We start from the raw sequence: 14,568 nt of genomic DNA, 5'->3' as shown, positions 1-14,568 counted from the left end.
GTTCACATTTGTTTTCAAGGAAAATTCATTTTGATGAAAGCTTCATCAGTCACTGGCAAATATATTCCAGACCTTGCTATTTTTACTGATTTTCCTTTTAATACTTGGAGTTTTGAGGATCAAGGAGTGCAGAGTAGCTCTACTATCCTTAAGGGTGTGGAATGCTTTATCATTACTTAAGCTTAAGAGCTCACGATACTTGAATGGTAAATCTGTGATGGTTGTCTGAGCATGAGAACTGTAATCAGGTTCTGCACATTGTAATGTCTGTGGCCACCAAATAAGCTGCCATGCCAGGCATCCAAAGTTGCCTACAAAGTTGTCTTCACCATGTGTTGCCCTTCTGACATGATCTCTCAAGTTCTGCTCTGGTATTTTGTGCAAATGTTCTGGTGTTCTGTCTTATATTAAATTATATTTTGCCAAGCAAACTTGATAATGCATGTTTGTAGTGTCACAGAAGAGTAGGCTTTTCTGCTTAGCAGTTTTGCTTGTCGGTGTCTAGCATTTGGGAGTCTAAATGGTTTTTTCCTGCACTGGAGAGAGGAGTTACTAGAGTTTGTGTGGGAGTAGAAGTACTTCAGGCTCTTGTATGGAACTTGGTTCCTTTTAGCTGCCCTCTTGCAGGTTGTTCCTTGTTAAATTTTCTGGAGAAAATGTCACTAGTGATGAATGGTTGGAGTGAGTGGGTTTTATGGGAACTAGTAACTACAGCCTATTCATGTCTTAACATGATACTGTAACTATAAACAGTTTAAACAACTTAAAAGAATTAGCATTGGAGAGAAAGCTATGCTCTTGTTAGCACTGTTCAAGAAATTAGAGCTGGGCCAATACCTAATCTTTCAATTAACTGGCAGCTCCCATAAAGTTGTGTGATCCAAAAAATTCTTGAATTGTTTGACTTCAAATAAAAGTTGTCAGCTTTTCCAGTGAAAATGAGGAGTCCTTGTGGCGCTTTAGAGACCTACACATTTATTGGGCATAAGTTTTTGTGGTCTAGAACTGACTTCATCAGCTGCATGGAGTGGAAAATATCGTAAGGGGGTATACAGCACATGAAAAGATGGGAGTTGTCTTACCATGTGGGGGGGTCAGTGCTAACGAGCCCAATTCAGTCAAGGTGGATGTGGCCCATTCCCAACAGTTGATAAGATTTGAGTATCACAATGGTCACAACTGCTGGGAATGGACCACATCCACCTTGATTGAATGGGCTTTGTTAGCACTACAAAATTATTTCCGTTTGTTCCAGTGTGTGTATAAATAATCATTGGTACAAAGACCAAGGGCCCCAAGCACTAGGTTATAAATATTCTCTCTTGGCCTGTGACTATTTAAGTATTTTATACAAATACTTCTCGGATTCTGGGCACAAGTCTTCTACTTAATAGGCTGAGAAAAGTATCCAAAGGTGTTGCTTCATGCAGCAACAAACATTTAATTTAACATAAGCATCTTCCCCTATTAAGAGCTTGGTGCATAGGTACGTGAAGTGAAAGTATTGTCATCCCTGAACTAGGAAATGATCTTCCCCACTCTTAACATTGAAACATTTGCATTTATAAAACATGATCACTGCCTCAGTTTCAGTGTATTCACATAAACAAATACACAACACAAGCTATCATCTTCATTGCCTTCAGTTACATCTTTGAGAAGAAAGAACAGCGTACTGCACCAGCCTGAAGTCCAAAACAAAACTTGCCACCTAAGTGGGTATCCTAAGTAGCTAGTTGGCTCTGTGGACAACACTGATAGAATCTAAATCTCTATCACAAGAAAGCTGGCTAAAACTGATAACCAAATTGTAAAGTAACATCAGGCTTGATTGTTTTAAGTCAAGGTAGTTTAAGTAATTGGTAATCTTTTTCCATTTGTATTTTTCTTTTCTAAAGAAAGGTGCATTCTCATTAGTCCGTATACTAATTGATTTATAACTAAATAAGCCTTTATACTAGACTTGGTATATCTGGTGAGCTAGGATGGTACACTAACTAATTTAAGCAATATTTTCATTTTAATTGTACATTTTTAGTGTTAGAAAATGGTGAATGATATACTGCTTAGTTACTAGACAATTAACTTTTTGCTCATGATTTGTCAGCCTGCATTAGAATAACTGGACTTTAAACTAGGGCTGTCAAGCAGTTTAATGGTGTGATTAATTGTGATTTTAACAATAGAATACCATTTATTTAACTATTTTTGGATGTTTTCTACATTTTCAAATATATTCATTTCAATTAAAATGCTACAAAGTGTACAGTGCTCACATTGTATTTTTATTACAAATATTTGCACTGTAAACAAATAGTATATTTCAGTTCACCTACTGCAAATACTGTAGTGCAATCTCTTTATCATGAAAGTTGAACTGACAAAGGTAGAATTATGTACCAAAAAAACCTGCATTTAAAAACAAGTCCACTCAGTCCTACTTCAGCCAATTGCTCAGACAAACAAGTTTGTTTACATTTATGGGAGATAGTATAAATAAGAAGCAGTCAGCAGTGTCACCTGAAAGTGAGAACTGGCATTCGCATGGCACTTTTGTAGCTGGTGTTGCCAGGTATGTTAAACATTTATATGCTCCTTTTTGCTTCGGCCACCATTCCAGAAGACATGCTTCCATGCTGATGCTTGTTTTAAAAAAAAAAAAAAATGCATTAAACTTGTGACTGAACTCCTTGGGGGAGAATTGTATGTCTCCTATTGTGTTACCCACATTCTGCCATATTGCATGTTATTTCAAGTAGGAATGAATGGACTTGTAGGCCCTAAAGTTTTGCATTATTTTGAGTTCTGTTATGTAACAAAAAAAATCTACAGTTATAAGTTATGCTTTCACACTAGACTTGTTTACAAATATTTTCACTGTAAAAATGATCAAAAATATAAAGTGAGTACTGTACACTTCATATTCTGTTGTACTAGAAATATTTGAAAATGTAGAAAAACATCCAAAATACTTAAACAATAGAATGCCAATTGAATTTTAATAGTGCAATTAATCACGATTAATTTTTATAATCGCAGTGATTTTTTTAATTGTGTGAGTTAACGGTGATTAATCAACTGCCCTACTTTAAACATAACAGCATATATCTTTTTTATTAAACAAAACTGCTATAAATGTTTTAGATACTTTTCAAAAATTGTTTCACATTTACAACTAAATGATTTATTAAAGGAACAGCAGGATTAACAGTGAATGGTTATTTTAGGTCAGCCTGCAGAAGTTTTCAAATACACTAGAATTTTGTTCAGTTTATTATAGCTTTACTGCTACTTTTTAAGTATTCTGCTGTATGGGCATTTTCTGATGTAGCAGTTGTTTCTGTAAGAGACAACTCCATCTTCTGTTACACAAGCACATATTAGTGGATCATTGGCTCCACCTGTCAAGACAGATTAACGAATTTACTGTCAATGGTTTTTGCACGCTGTTCGATTTCCTTCTCATAGACTTCCTGCAATGTCTGCTCAGCCAGATGGAGCATAGCTTCAGCATAAGGATTGAACCATATCACTGAAATGTTTGTTCTGAACAAAATGAAAGGGAGAATTTGTTGCGTAAATGAACCGAGCGTTCTCTTCATTTGAGTCTTGCTGGAATTTGCTGGTCCTGATTATGAACTCATCCATGGTTTTCCTGGATGAAGAATTTTTTTGATACTGGTATTTTATTGTCTGATGTATACCTTGTTGCAGCACTTCCGGTGGTAACCAGCAGATTATGCGGAAGTTGTGGGCACTGCAGGTGATGGACATTCATAACCCCTTGTGTCCAAGTTGGACCATGAAACAAAATGGTAAAAAGGCACTCTTACTGAATTATGCAGTGCACTGCTTTAAAAATAAAATTATAAATGAAAAATTCTTCCTACTGCAGCTATTAGTACCACGGTTTAAATGGTATAACTTATTCTAAACCTAGTTTTATACAGAAAATAAAAAATCAACTATTACCTAAATCTTTTAAAATACTTATCTCTAGCAACATACCTAGTAAGTTGGGGTGGGGGATGGGGGGAATTAAATGCCTAATAAAACATTAATCAGGAAATGTTCACCTAGGATGTTTGTTTAAATTGAGCAATAAAACTATCAATTTCAGAAATAATGGTAAAAATGTAATTGATAAATACTTCCAACATACCAATTATATTTTGAACACAGTTTGTTAATAAGTAAGCCATCTCAACCACAAATTTATGACAGTTATTTACTGACACGTAAGACATGATAGGCTGTCCAAGGGAATGTACAAAACTAGGTTTATTAACCAATTGATCCATTGTTAAACTCATTACCTCCTGAGGAGCATTGTTCATAATGTTTCATTCTGACATCCAGGCCTTGCATTGCTTTGCTGCAATCTTTATATTTGGCACACGTTTCTTTTTCACTTAAAGGTACAGAAATTTCTTGAAAATATCTCATAGGGTCTTTTTTTTAACAACCTGCACCTCTGGCAGTTTTTTCCTGCAGTTCCCCATGCTAGAGGCTGCCTTCTGAAGAATATGGTCCCTTCTTCAGTGTCCTGCTTTGACACCAGTGATGTGCCTTCCTTGTTACATAACTCCCCCACCTCTAGAAAAAAACAGGAACCAACAACACTGAAAACTTCATCTCTGTAACCCACATGCCTTTTACATGGCAGTTCTTCGTGGAGAAACTGAGACAGCTGATATAAATTAATGGATTTCTGTTTCTTTGTCTACACATACAAGGAGAGACAGCAAGGTTATCTACTTGAAGTGCCCAGAATCATCCAGAAGCAAGGGCTGGTAGTTACTGGCCTGATCATTGTTTTTCCATAAGCGGGAGACTAAATTTCCATGATAAGGTGAGTCATAAATATTAAAGTGAGAACTGAGCCAGAGTTCAGGTAGGGAGAAGTTATAAAACAGGCCTATGAGAGCACCTGGGCAGGGGAGTTAGTGGATGATCTTGATGAGATACATGAGGGCATCCCCTGGAGTCAGAGGCTGGATCCTGATACCTATGATGACTTAGCCAGTCTCTTCCAACCAGAAGCAGAGCCGCTAGCTCCTCTACAGGAGCAAGCCCTTAATAGTGTGTCATATTAATAAAAATTGACTTCAAGAGTTAGCTGTCTTTCCCCTGACACTTTGTTTATATAGAAATGCAGCCTTTAAATGTCAAGTTTTGGGCTCGGTGCTCATGGATTCAGCATATTTATTTAAATTTTTAAACAAGTTTAGACCTTTATATTCAGATTTCTTTTTAAACAGGTTTATTTTTAATTAGATTAAAATAGATTTTGAATTCATCCTGATTAGCATAGATATGATTACATTGACAAAGGGAATGAGGTAGTATCTTTATCGAACCAGCTTCTGTTGGTGAGAGAGAGGGACAAGCTTTTGAGCTTACACAGCTGGTAGGCCAAAATATGCACCCATGTTTTGAAATGTTTGGCTTTCTACAAAAGCAGATTTTAAAATAGGTAAGCAGGATTTACACTGCACCTGTACTGAACTGACTAGGCAATTTGTTTGACCTTGTGATCGTGTAGAGAGATTATAACTGCTGGAAAAGGGCTTAATGCTTAATTAAGAATTGGGGTTTAGTTGATCTTGCATTGTAACAGACTCAAGCTTTGTCTACACTTACAGTTTTGCAGCGCTGGCAGTTACAGCTGTGGTCGTACAGCTGTGTACGGCCAGCGCTGCAGTGTGTCCACACTGACAGCGACCAGCGCTGCAGTGTGTCCACCTTGCATCATGTTGGCAGAGTGTTGTGAGTGGTGCATTGTGGGCAGCTATCCCACAGAGCACTTCGTCCATTTTGTCGCTGTGGGTTTTGGGAAGGGACGAAAGGGTGCGGGTCATTCGCTTCCTGTTCCAACGAACCGTGCTGCCAGACGGACCCCACCTAAGAGGCCGCACTTAGGCCTTTTAATTTTTTTTAGCTTACCCGTCCCAGCTGCGGTCTGCTCCATGGTCCGCTCCTTTGAGTGAGCGGGCGGGAGGCGGCATGCCCGCTCTCCCACGAGTCCAGCTGGGTTGCGGGGCTGCGCGTCCGGCGGGGGTCCACCATGAGAGTGGGGCGGGGGCTGTCGCTGCCGGCCAGGAAGCGGGGTCGCGGAGCTTGCCGCGCTCTGACCGGGGCTCCAGCCGGAGATTGGGATTCGCGGAGCTTGTCCGCGCTCGGGACAGGCCTGCAGTCGCAGCGCGGCAAAGCCTGTTTCCGGCTGGACTCCGGCGAGCGCGCAGCCCCGCTCCCTGGCTGGAGCTCTGGGCCTTTAAAAGCCCCTGAGCCTGGGGCAGTGAGGGGTATTTAACAGTCTGGGCTCCCGCTGCTGCCACCGGTCCTCAAATAGCCGCTGGAGCCGCCTCCTCTTGATTCCAGCGCTCCATGGCTATTTAAAGGTCCCCGGAGTAGAAGGGGTTTGGGGCTACTTAAGGGCTGGGGTCCAGCTGCTTGCTGCACTGCTATGACTGCCACACCAGTCGACCCCCCTGCCTGCAGCAGCTCTGCACCCCGTGCCCAAGCCACCTCGCCAACATACCCTGTCTCTCCAGTGACCCTGCACACACCTGCAGCCCTGCCAAGCGCCAGCCCCCCAACACTGTGCCGCACCAGCTGCACACTCGGCCGCCCGCACCCTGCCCTGTCTCCAGTCACCCTGCTGCACCCAGCCTGAGCCAGCCCGCCCCAACCTTGCTCCACCAGCCACATCCTTGCCCTGCTGCAGCCAGACCCTACCTCCAGTCAGCTCCTGCCCTCACCATCCTGTCCGGCTGCCTGCAGTTTCCAGGCATAACCCTGCAGGGAGCAGCTGAACAACACATGTGCCCCAGGGATGGCGGGGACAACATGTGAAACAGCATCATTAATAACAATCAACAGCATATATGATGCAATTAATTTTATTATTCATATAGTTATGGAAAGTAAAATATACATGAAAGAATGAGGTTTTTGTTTCCACTTTTTTAAGTCATCGCTGATCTGGTTCTGGTAGTCAATTCCTTTCTTGGCAGCTCTCTTTATTGCAGCCTGTTCTTCATGGTTTCCTTATCTCCTAGTCTGCAACTTTTTATTTTCTGGGGAATACAGATTCATAACTGCTTTCACCATCTTTTAGTCTTCCTTGGTTTTTCTTAAGCGTGCAGCTTTCAGAAGTCTGCACTGATGACGTATCAGGTCACTTTAAAAAAAAACACAGAGATAAACTGTTAATACAGAGCCTGCATTGTTTAAGAGTTTTTGTAGCAACCAATTACAATTCTGAGCATAGCAAGAGAGGCTGAGCTGCAGCTAGGATGGATCCCACACCGCTCACAGGGAAGGGGGGCTGCCACTCATCTGGCAGGGGTGGGGGTTGCTTCACTGTGGAAGCCATGGGGTTCTGTGACTTGTGAAAGGCAAAGAGCAGCTACAGGAATAAACACTGAACCTACACCACATCTGCCAACGCAGAGTATCTCAGAGCATTCTGTTGCACACGCAGCTCACCTGGGAAGGGGTGGGTGGGGTGTGGGTTGCTTCACTCTGGAAGCCATGGGGTTTCCTGTGGCTTGTGGAAAGCAAAAGAGCTACGGTGAAATCAATGTGGCTATCCACAGCTAGGCATGCTTGCAGCAAGCCATAGCCCCCCTGCTCCCAAAACATTGCACCTATATAATAAAAGCTCTACCAGGAACAGGCTCCTGCTGGTTCCTCACTACAAGTCCAGCGGCTGCGACTGAGTAGCTCTTCTGGCTGAGAAATAGCTCCTGCCTGCATTCGACTCCTGGGAGTCTCCACACCTCAGTAGCCTCCCCTCGGGTTCCTCTACACCCCCCCTCCTCTCCAGCTCTGAACCACAGAGCAGGGAGTGTGAAGGAACGACCAGGGGCTGAAAGTTAATGCTCGGATACCTCCTATACCCTGGAGCCCAAGACAGCGTGTGAGTGTCCACACCTGATGACCAGCGGCTGCATCACAGCGCTGGGTCTCGCTACACCGGAAGCAGACCCAGGTGTACAGCCAGCGCTGCAAACAGGGAGTTGCAGCGCTGGCTGAGCTTTTAAGTGTAGACACCTGCTAAGTTGCAGCGCTGTAACCCCCTCGCCAGCGCTGCAACTTGCAAGTGTAGCCAAGCCCTGAAAGTTTACATGGGAATGCCCACTTAACTAATTGAGTGGCTGCATTCCCTTAGGAGCTGCCTACATTTAGTAGTGACAGTGGAAAATGACACACTCTAGATCAAAAGTCCTATTCCCAAAATGGCTATTACTCACTGTAGTATGCTATAATTAAAGTAAAGAACATGTAGCCGGCATGTTGAGTGTGAACTGTAATTAGAAAGCAGAACAAAAACTACTTGAGTTTTTTTTTTTTTTTATTGCTCTATATGTATAGGCAAAAGCCCTTCCTTTTCTCTGCAAGGCACGCACTGCAGAAATCCCCTGCCCTGACTTCCTCTTTCACACCACAAAACCCTGGCATACTTTCTGATGATCACATATTGTGCAACTGAAACTAGCTGGATGTGTAGAGCAAATCTTTTGATGGTTTAAAAAAAAGTGTTTTTTTTATATTTTGCTGTAAAGGATAGGATTTTTTAAAATATTGTTTTAGGAAATAGTGTGAAACAAAGCCTCCTCAGGATTTAATTTAGTCTCCAGTGTTTCTGGGTATCATAGTGCCAGAAAGGTGCCTAAGCACTAAATAGAAGCTGATGACAGCAGCAAGAAGGGAGGAGATCAGAAGTACATTCAAAGTTAGTAAAAGCTGATGTCTAATCATTTACTCATTTGAGAGGCACTTAACATACCTATTTTGGTTTTAAACAGTGCAGATTGAAATCTCATCAGAAGTTTAAGAGGTAAAGTAAAAAATCAAGCTGCACGCTGTGGCACCAGCTACCTTTGAAAGGCTGAAAGCACAAGGGTATTTGCTTGGTTCATATGGCTTTCTCCAAGAGCCTTGCTTAAAATAACATGACAACACACTTGAAAATAGTTTCTCGTAGTCACACAATGCAGAGTTCAGCTGATAGATTATGGTGGGGATTTCTGACGATACTATGTATTCCATGGAAGGAGCACTACACCCAATCTCCCAGGAGCAGAAATCTGCTGAAGGAGGCTAAAGAATTTAAAAACAGGAAATAAACCAGCTAGCATCTCTAAATTAAACTGTGTGCTGCAGTACATATCAATTGTTCTTTACGGTGAGCACTAGTCCCTATTTCCCAAGAAAATATTGATAAAGTTTGCCTTCTCCCCTTCCAAAAATATTTCCACAATTTAAATATTAGCAGCTATAGAAGTGGTGTTAAATAAACACTACTGCAAATTTGATTAAAATTAGTGAGGTTAAGACTATTTGTATCTCTTTTTTTGCAAGTGCAGAGGGCCTCCCCTGTATTTATGTTCTTTAGTAGTCATTTTTCTCCTTCCCTGGAGACAGAATTTTTAGTATTATACAACAATGATCCTGTATTCCTTGTGCACCTAAAACTCCCAAAAAAGTCAAGACGACATGCTCTGCTTAACTCCATTCCAATACAAAAAGTATATTTAGGCTAACTTATAGAAATAATACATATATAGCACTTTTAATTTCAAGCACATTACAATGTCATCAGTGTCATTATCCCTATTGTACAGATGGGGAAACTGAAGCACAACAGTGATGTGACTTACACAAGATCATTTGGCAGGTCAGTGACAGACACACAACTACCGACCAGGTCTCCTGACTTCCAGTCCAGTGCTCTATCCATTAAGCCAAATTCTCTACATACACAATGAACATTGTGTGAAATATTCAGTGGGCCTAGTGACATGCAACACATTATTTTAAAGGCTATAGTCTCAAGTTTTGCTACAAGTAAAAACTGAATGGAGGAGAAAAGCACCAGCACTGGAGCTAGCATGCTTGCTTATTTGTTGGTATGAAATGCAAACCATATTGTTCTGTATCACCTTCTACCTGACAATTAATAGGATTCCTTTTTGAGTGTTCCAGTCGAAAACGGGATATGTGGCAGCCCTACTGAAAGAGCTAATCCACCTTTTCTCAGGCTAAAAAAGATGGATTGTCCCACTCTTTTCTGAGGTGGGGAAGGAAGAATTCTGCTGATTGGCCCCAGGCTGATGGAGGCAGCTGCCTGTGGCTTCAGCTTCCCTCATTTTCTCCAGGCAAAGGGAGATCTGCACACTGAAGACCCACTTTGCAAAGTTCTACAGTGTGGCCAAAGAGTTTCTTCTTTTTATTCACTTATGAACAGGAGTGGTTCTAGCTTTTTTACTGCCCCAAGTAGGGCAGGCAGGCGGCTTTTGGCGGCATGCCTGCGGGAGGTCCCCGGTCCCACGGATTCGGCAGCTTGCCTTCAGGAGGTCCCTGGTCCCATGGATTCGGCAGCTTGCATGTGGGAGGTCTGCCGGTCCCACAGTTTTGGCATACCTGCCGCTGAATCCGCAGGACCAGCAGAACTCCCATAGGCATGCTGCTCAAGGCTGGCCTGACTGCTGCCCTCGCAGGGACTGGCAGGGTGTCCCCGCGTCTTGCTGCCCCAGGCAGGTGCTTGGAGCGCTGGTGCCTGGAGCCAACACTGCTTATAAATATCTTAAATATACAAGTTAGCACACAGGCTTCAACCTTACTAAGGGTACGTCTACATTAGAAATGCTACAATGGCACAGCTGCAGTGCTGTAGTGTAAACACTGCAAGCATGGAAGGGGTTCTTCCATCACTGTAGTAACTCCACCTCCTGAGATGTGGTAGCTAGGTCAATGGAGAAATTCTTCTGTTAACTAACCCAGGCTATGCTGTTTAACTACATCACACAGGGTGTGAAATTTTTCACACCCTTAAACTGATGTAGGTAAGATGACCTATAAGCTTAGGTTTCCTTGGTTTCTCTCCTGTGCTCTATGAAACCACGTTCAAAACAACTGGCTGCATGAAAAGTAGTGGACATAAGTTTTGAGCTTTGTTTTCTATGATATATCAGGACTGTTTTATGTTCTCAACAAAACACCCTTAGGGACAATTCTCATCGGTCAGCCTGCATTTCCCTCGGGCTGCATCTGTTTTCTCTCAATTCACAGCCAAGCAATATGTGGGCACACTGATCATAGAGTCAGAAGGGTACTGTCTCTGCAAAAGAAATATTTGCAAATAAGATTCTTAAATAGAGTTTGAAGCTACAAACAAGAAACTCTATATTCTTCTTCGAGTGATTGGCTCATATCCATTCCAGTAGGTGTATGTGCCGCGCGTGCACGTTCGTCGAAGACTTTTACCCTAGCAACTCCAGCGGGCCGGCAGGTCGCCCCTAGAGTGGCGCTGCCATGGCGGGTATATATACCCCTGCCGGCCTGCCCGCTCCTCAGTTCCTTCTTACCGCCGTGTGGTCGTTGGAACTGTGGAGCGCGGCATAGCTGACCTCCACGTCCCTAGCTTCTCTTCGTTCATCGTTCTAAAGTGTTAGTTTTAATTATAGTTTACCTAGTATAGTATAATTGTAGTTCCAGTGTATATAGTTAGCGGATTCGGGGCGCTAGCCTCTCCCGCACCCCGCGCCGGGCTCATGCCTGGTTCGCCGAGGTTCAAACCGTGCTTGGCCTGTAAAAGCCGATGCCCACCAGCGATCCACGACGCCTGCTTGAAGCGCCTGGGTGAATCGCACATATCTGAGAAGTGCCACATCTGCACAAGGCCTTCAGACCGAGGACAAGAAGGAGCGAGACCAGCGCCTCAAGACGCTCCTGATGGAAGCGGCACTTAACCCTGCGTCCTCGCACCAAGTGCCGCTTCGGCTCCGGCGCCGCGAAAACACCCACGGCACCGCCTTTCTCCGGCACACCGGCTCATGGGAAGAGGCCCTCGATGTCCTCTACCCCGGCTAAACAGCCCCGAAAGGAGCAGCCAACGCCGGCCATGTTGGCCGTGCCAGGGACTTCGTCGACTCCGGGCCCGGCGGGTCCGTCGAGTCCGATCCCTCCCAGCTCCCGCCAGGCTCTGGGGTAGAACTGATGGTCCCGTCCACGCCGAGACCTTCTCGTCAGCCAGGGACCTCATCGGCCTTAACGGAGCCTGTGCTGCCGCCAACCCCGGCACCGCGGTGCGGGTTTTACAATCAAAGGGCAAACCTACACCGATGCGAGACACCGTCCCTGGATTCTCCGGCTCGGCACCGGTCAAGATCCCGGCACCGATCTCGATCCCAAGGGAGGTCTCGCTCACGGCGCCGCTCGCAGTCCCGGCACCGCTCTCACAAGGCGGCACCCGTCGTACTCCGCGGCGCAGGTCGTCTTCGCACCGGTCCTGATACTCCCGGCACCGTTCCGGCTCCAGCCACTGTTACTGGCACCGGGACTTGAGGAGCCGTTCCCGTGCCATCGACGGTCCAAATCCGGTCGACCTCCCGGCACCGAGCTGGTGGTAGGTCCCGGTCTCATCGCGGCGCCGGTATGGCTCACGGCACCAATCTCCGGCACCGAGAGGTCTTCGCCGTCTGCAACGCGGGACCCTCGTACCACTCCACTCGGCTCCACCATGGCCCTCTCGCCAAGGCTCTGTCTCTTCGCGGGCGGACAGTGCGTACACTGGAAGCTGAAGGACCTGCCGCCCCTTTTCGGAGGTCAGCAGGAGCAGGGTCCACAGCAGTGGGGCTTCTGGACCCCTGGGCATATCATCAAGCCCAGGGCCCTCAGCAAATTCCCCCCCGATCGTCGGTCTCAGAGCACAGGGTTCCGGAGGCTACTTCTTCACGCCCTCCTCCATCCCCTGCGGAAGAGCGCAGCGTCCCATCCTCCGGATGCTGAACTCCCGCAGGAGTCAGAAGCAGTGCTCCACTCGGAGCGCCACCAGACCCTCTCCTGCCAGGTCTCTCCTCGTCGTCTTCCCCAGATGAGGCAAGGTGGCGGGGACGAACATCCACCAGTCCCCCCCCGCTGGACCTCAGGGCACACCAGGATCTCCTCAGGCGCGTGCGCAAACATGAACACTCCAGGCTGAGGAGGTCTCTCCGAGATCGAGGACCCGGTCGTGAGCATACTCTCGGCGGATGCGCCCACCGTGTCGCCTGCCCTTCATAAGGACCATCCAAGCCAATGCCACCACCATCTGGCAGTCACTGGCTTCCGTTCCCCCCCGCTGCTCGGGGTGTGGAGCGAAATACATGGTCCCTTTCGAAGGGCTATGAGTACTGTATATTCCACCCGCGCCCGTGTTCCCTCGTCGTTCAATCTGTGAATGAGAGGGAATGCCATGGGCAAGAAGCTCCTGCCCCCAAGTCTAAGGAGGCGAGTCTATGGACCTGCTTGGCCGCAAGGTCTATTCCGCAGGAGCACTGCAGCTACGAGTCTCCAACCAGCAAGCTCTGCTCAGCCGCTACTCCTACAAACACCTGGGCGCGGCTGATAAATTTAAGGAGCTCCTCCCACAAGACGCTTGTCAGGAGTTCGCGCTCTCCTTGACGAAGGGAAAAAGGTCGCACGCACACTTCCCTTACAGGCGGCTTTGACGCAGCAGACTCGGCCGCCAGAACTCTGGCCTCCGGAGTCACTATGCGCCGCATCTCGTGGCTTCAGGTCTCTGGCCTTCCTCCGGAACTCCAACATACCATCCAGGACCTTCGTTTGAGGGCCAGGGCCTGTTTTCGGATAAGACTGACCCTCGGCTGCAAAGCCTCAAAGATAATAGGGTCATTATGCGTGCCCTAGGGATGCATACGCCGGTGACCCACGTAGACCATTCAGGCTCAGCAGCAGCACAGGCGTTACCCCCAACCCAGGCAAAGGCAGGACTTTGCCAGGCGGCGAAATAGAAACGGCAGGCGCAAACGATCAGGCAACCAGGGGGTCAAAGCCAAGGTCCCTCCAAGCCTTCCTCCGGGCCGAAGCCCTCATTTTGAAGGTGCGCCCGAAGGGCGCTGTACCAGTTCCTTGCACGGATCCATCTCCTTCCTTCTCCAACCGTCTTTCGTTCTTCCTCCCGGCGTGGTGCCAGCTTACTTCAGACTGCTGGGTCCTCCGCACGCTGCGGCTTGGATACCACCTGCAGTTTGCTTCGTACCGAATTGTCCCTCGGACCGCCCCGCTCCCTCGTCCCTCTTCAGGGACCCCTCTCACGAGCAGATCCTCCTCCAGGAGGTGCGAACGCTCCTCGACAAAGGGGCCATAGAGAGGTGGTTCCAGAGAACGAGATGGGCAGGGGGTTTTACTCCCGTTACTTTCTGATCCCCAAGGACAAGGGAGGTCTCAGACCCATCCTCGACCTACGCGAGCTCAACAAATACCCTACTCAAGTTGAAGTTCCGCATGGTTTCTTGGGGACCATTATTCCATCCCTGGATCCAGAGACTGGTATGCGCGCCTCGACATGCAGGACGCATATTTCCATATAGCCATCTTCCCGCCCCATCGGAGGTTCCTTCGCTTCGTTGTCGGCGGCCAGCACTATCAATTCACGGTCCTCCGTTCGGCCTCTCGACGGCCCGAGAGTGTTTACCAAAAATCATGGCGTAGTCGTCGCCTTTCTTCGTCGCAGTCGTGTGCACAGTGTTTCCTACCTCGACGACTGGCTTATCCGGG

Source organism: Chelonoidis abingdonii, chromosome 2 (assembly GCF_003597395.2).
Source record: "Chelonoidis abingdonii isolate Lonesome George chromosome 2, CheloAbing_2.0, whole genome shotgun sequence".
Taxonomy (NCBI): domain Eukaryota; kingdom Metazoa; phylum Chordata; order Testudines; family Testudinidae; genus Chelonoidis; species Chelonoidis abingdonii.
This window is presented reverse-complemented; position numbering follows the sequence as displayed.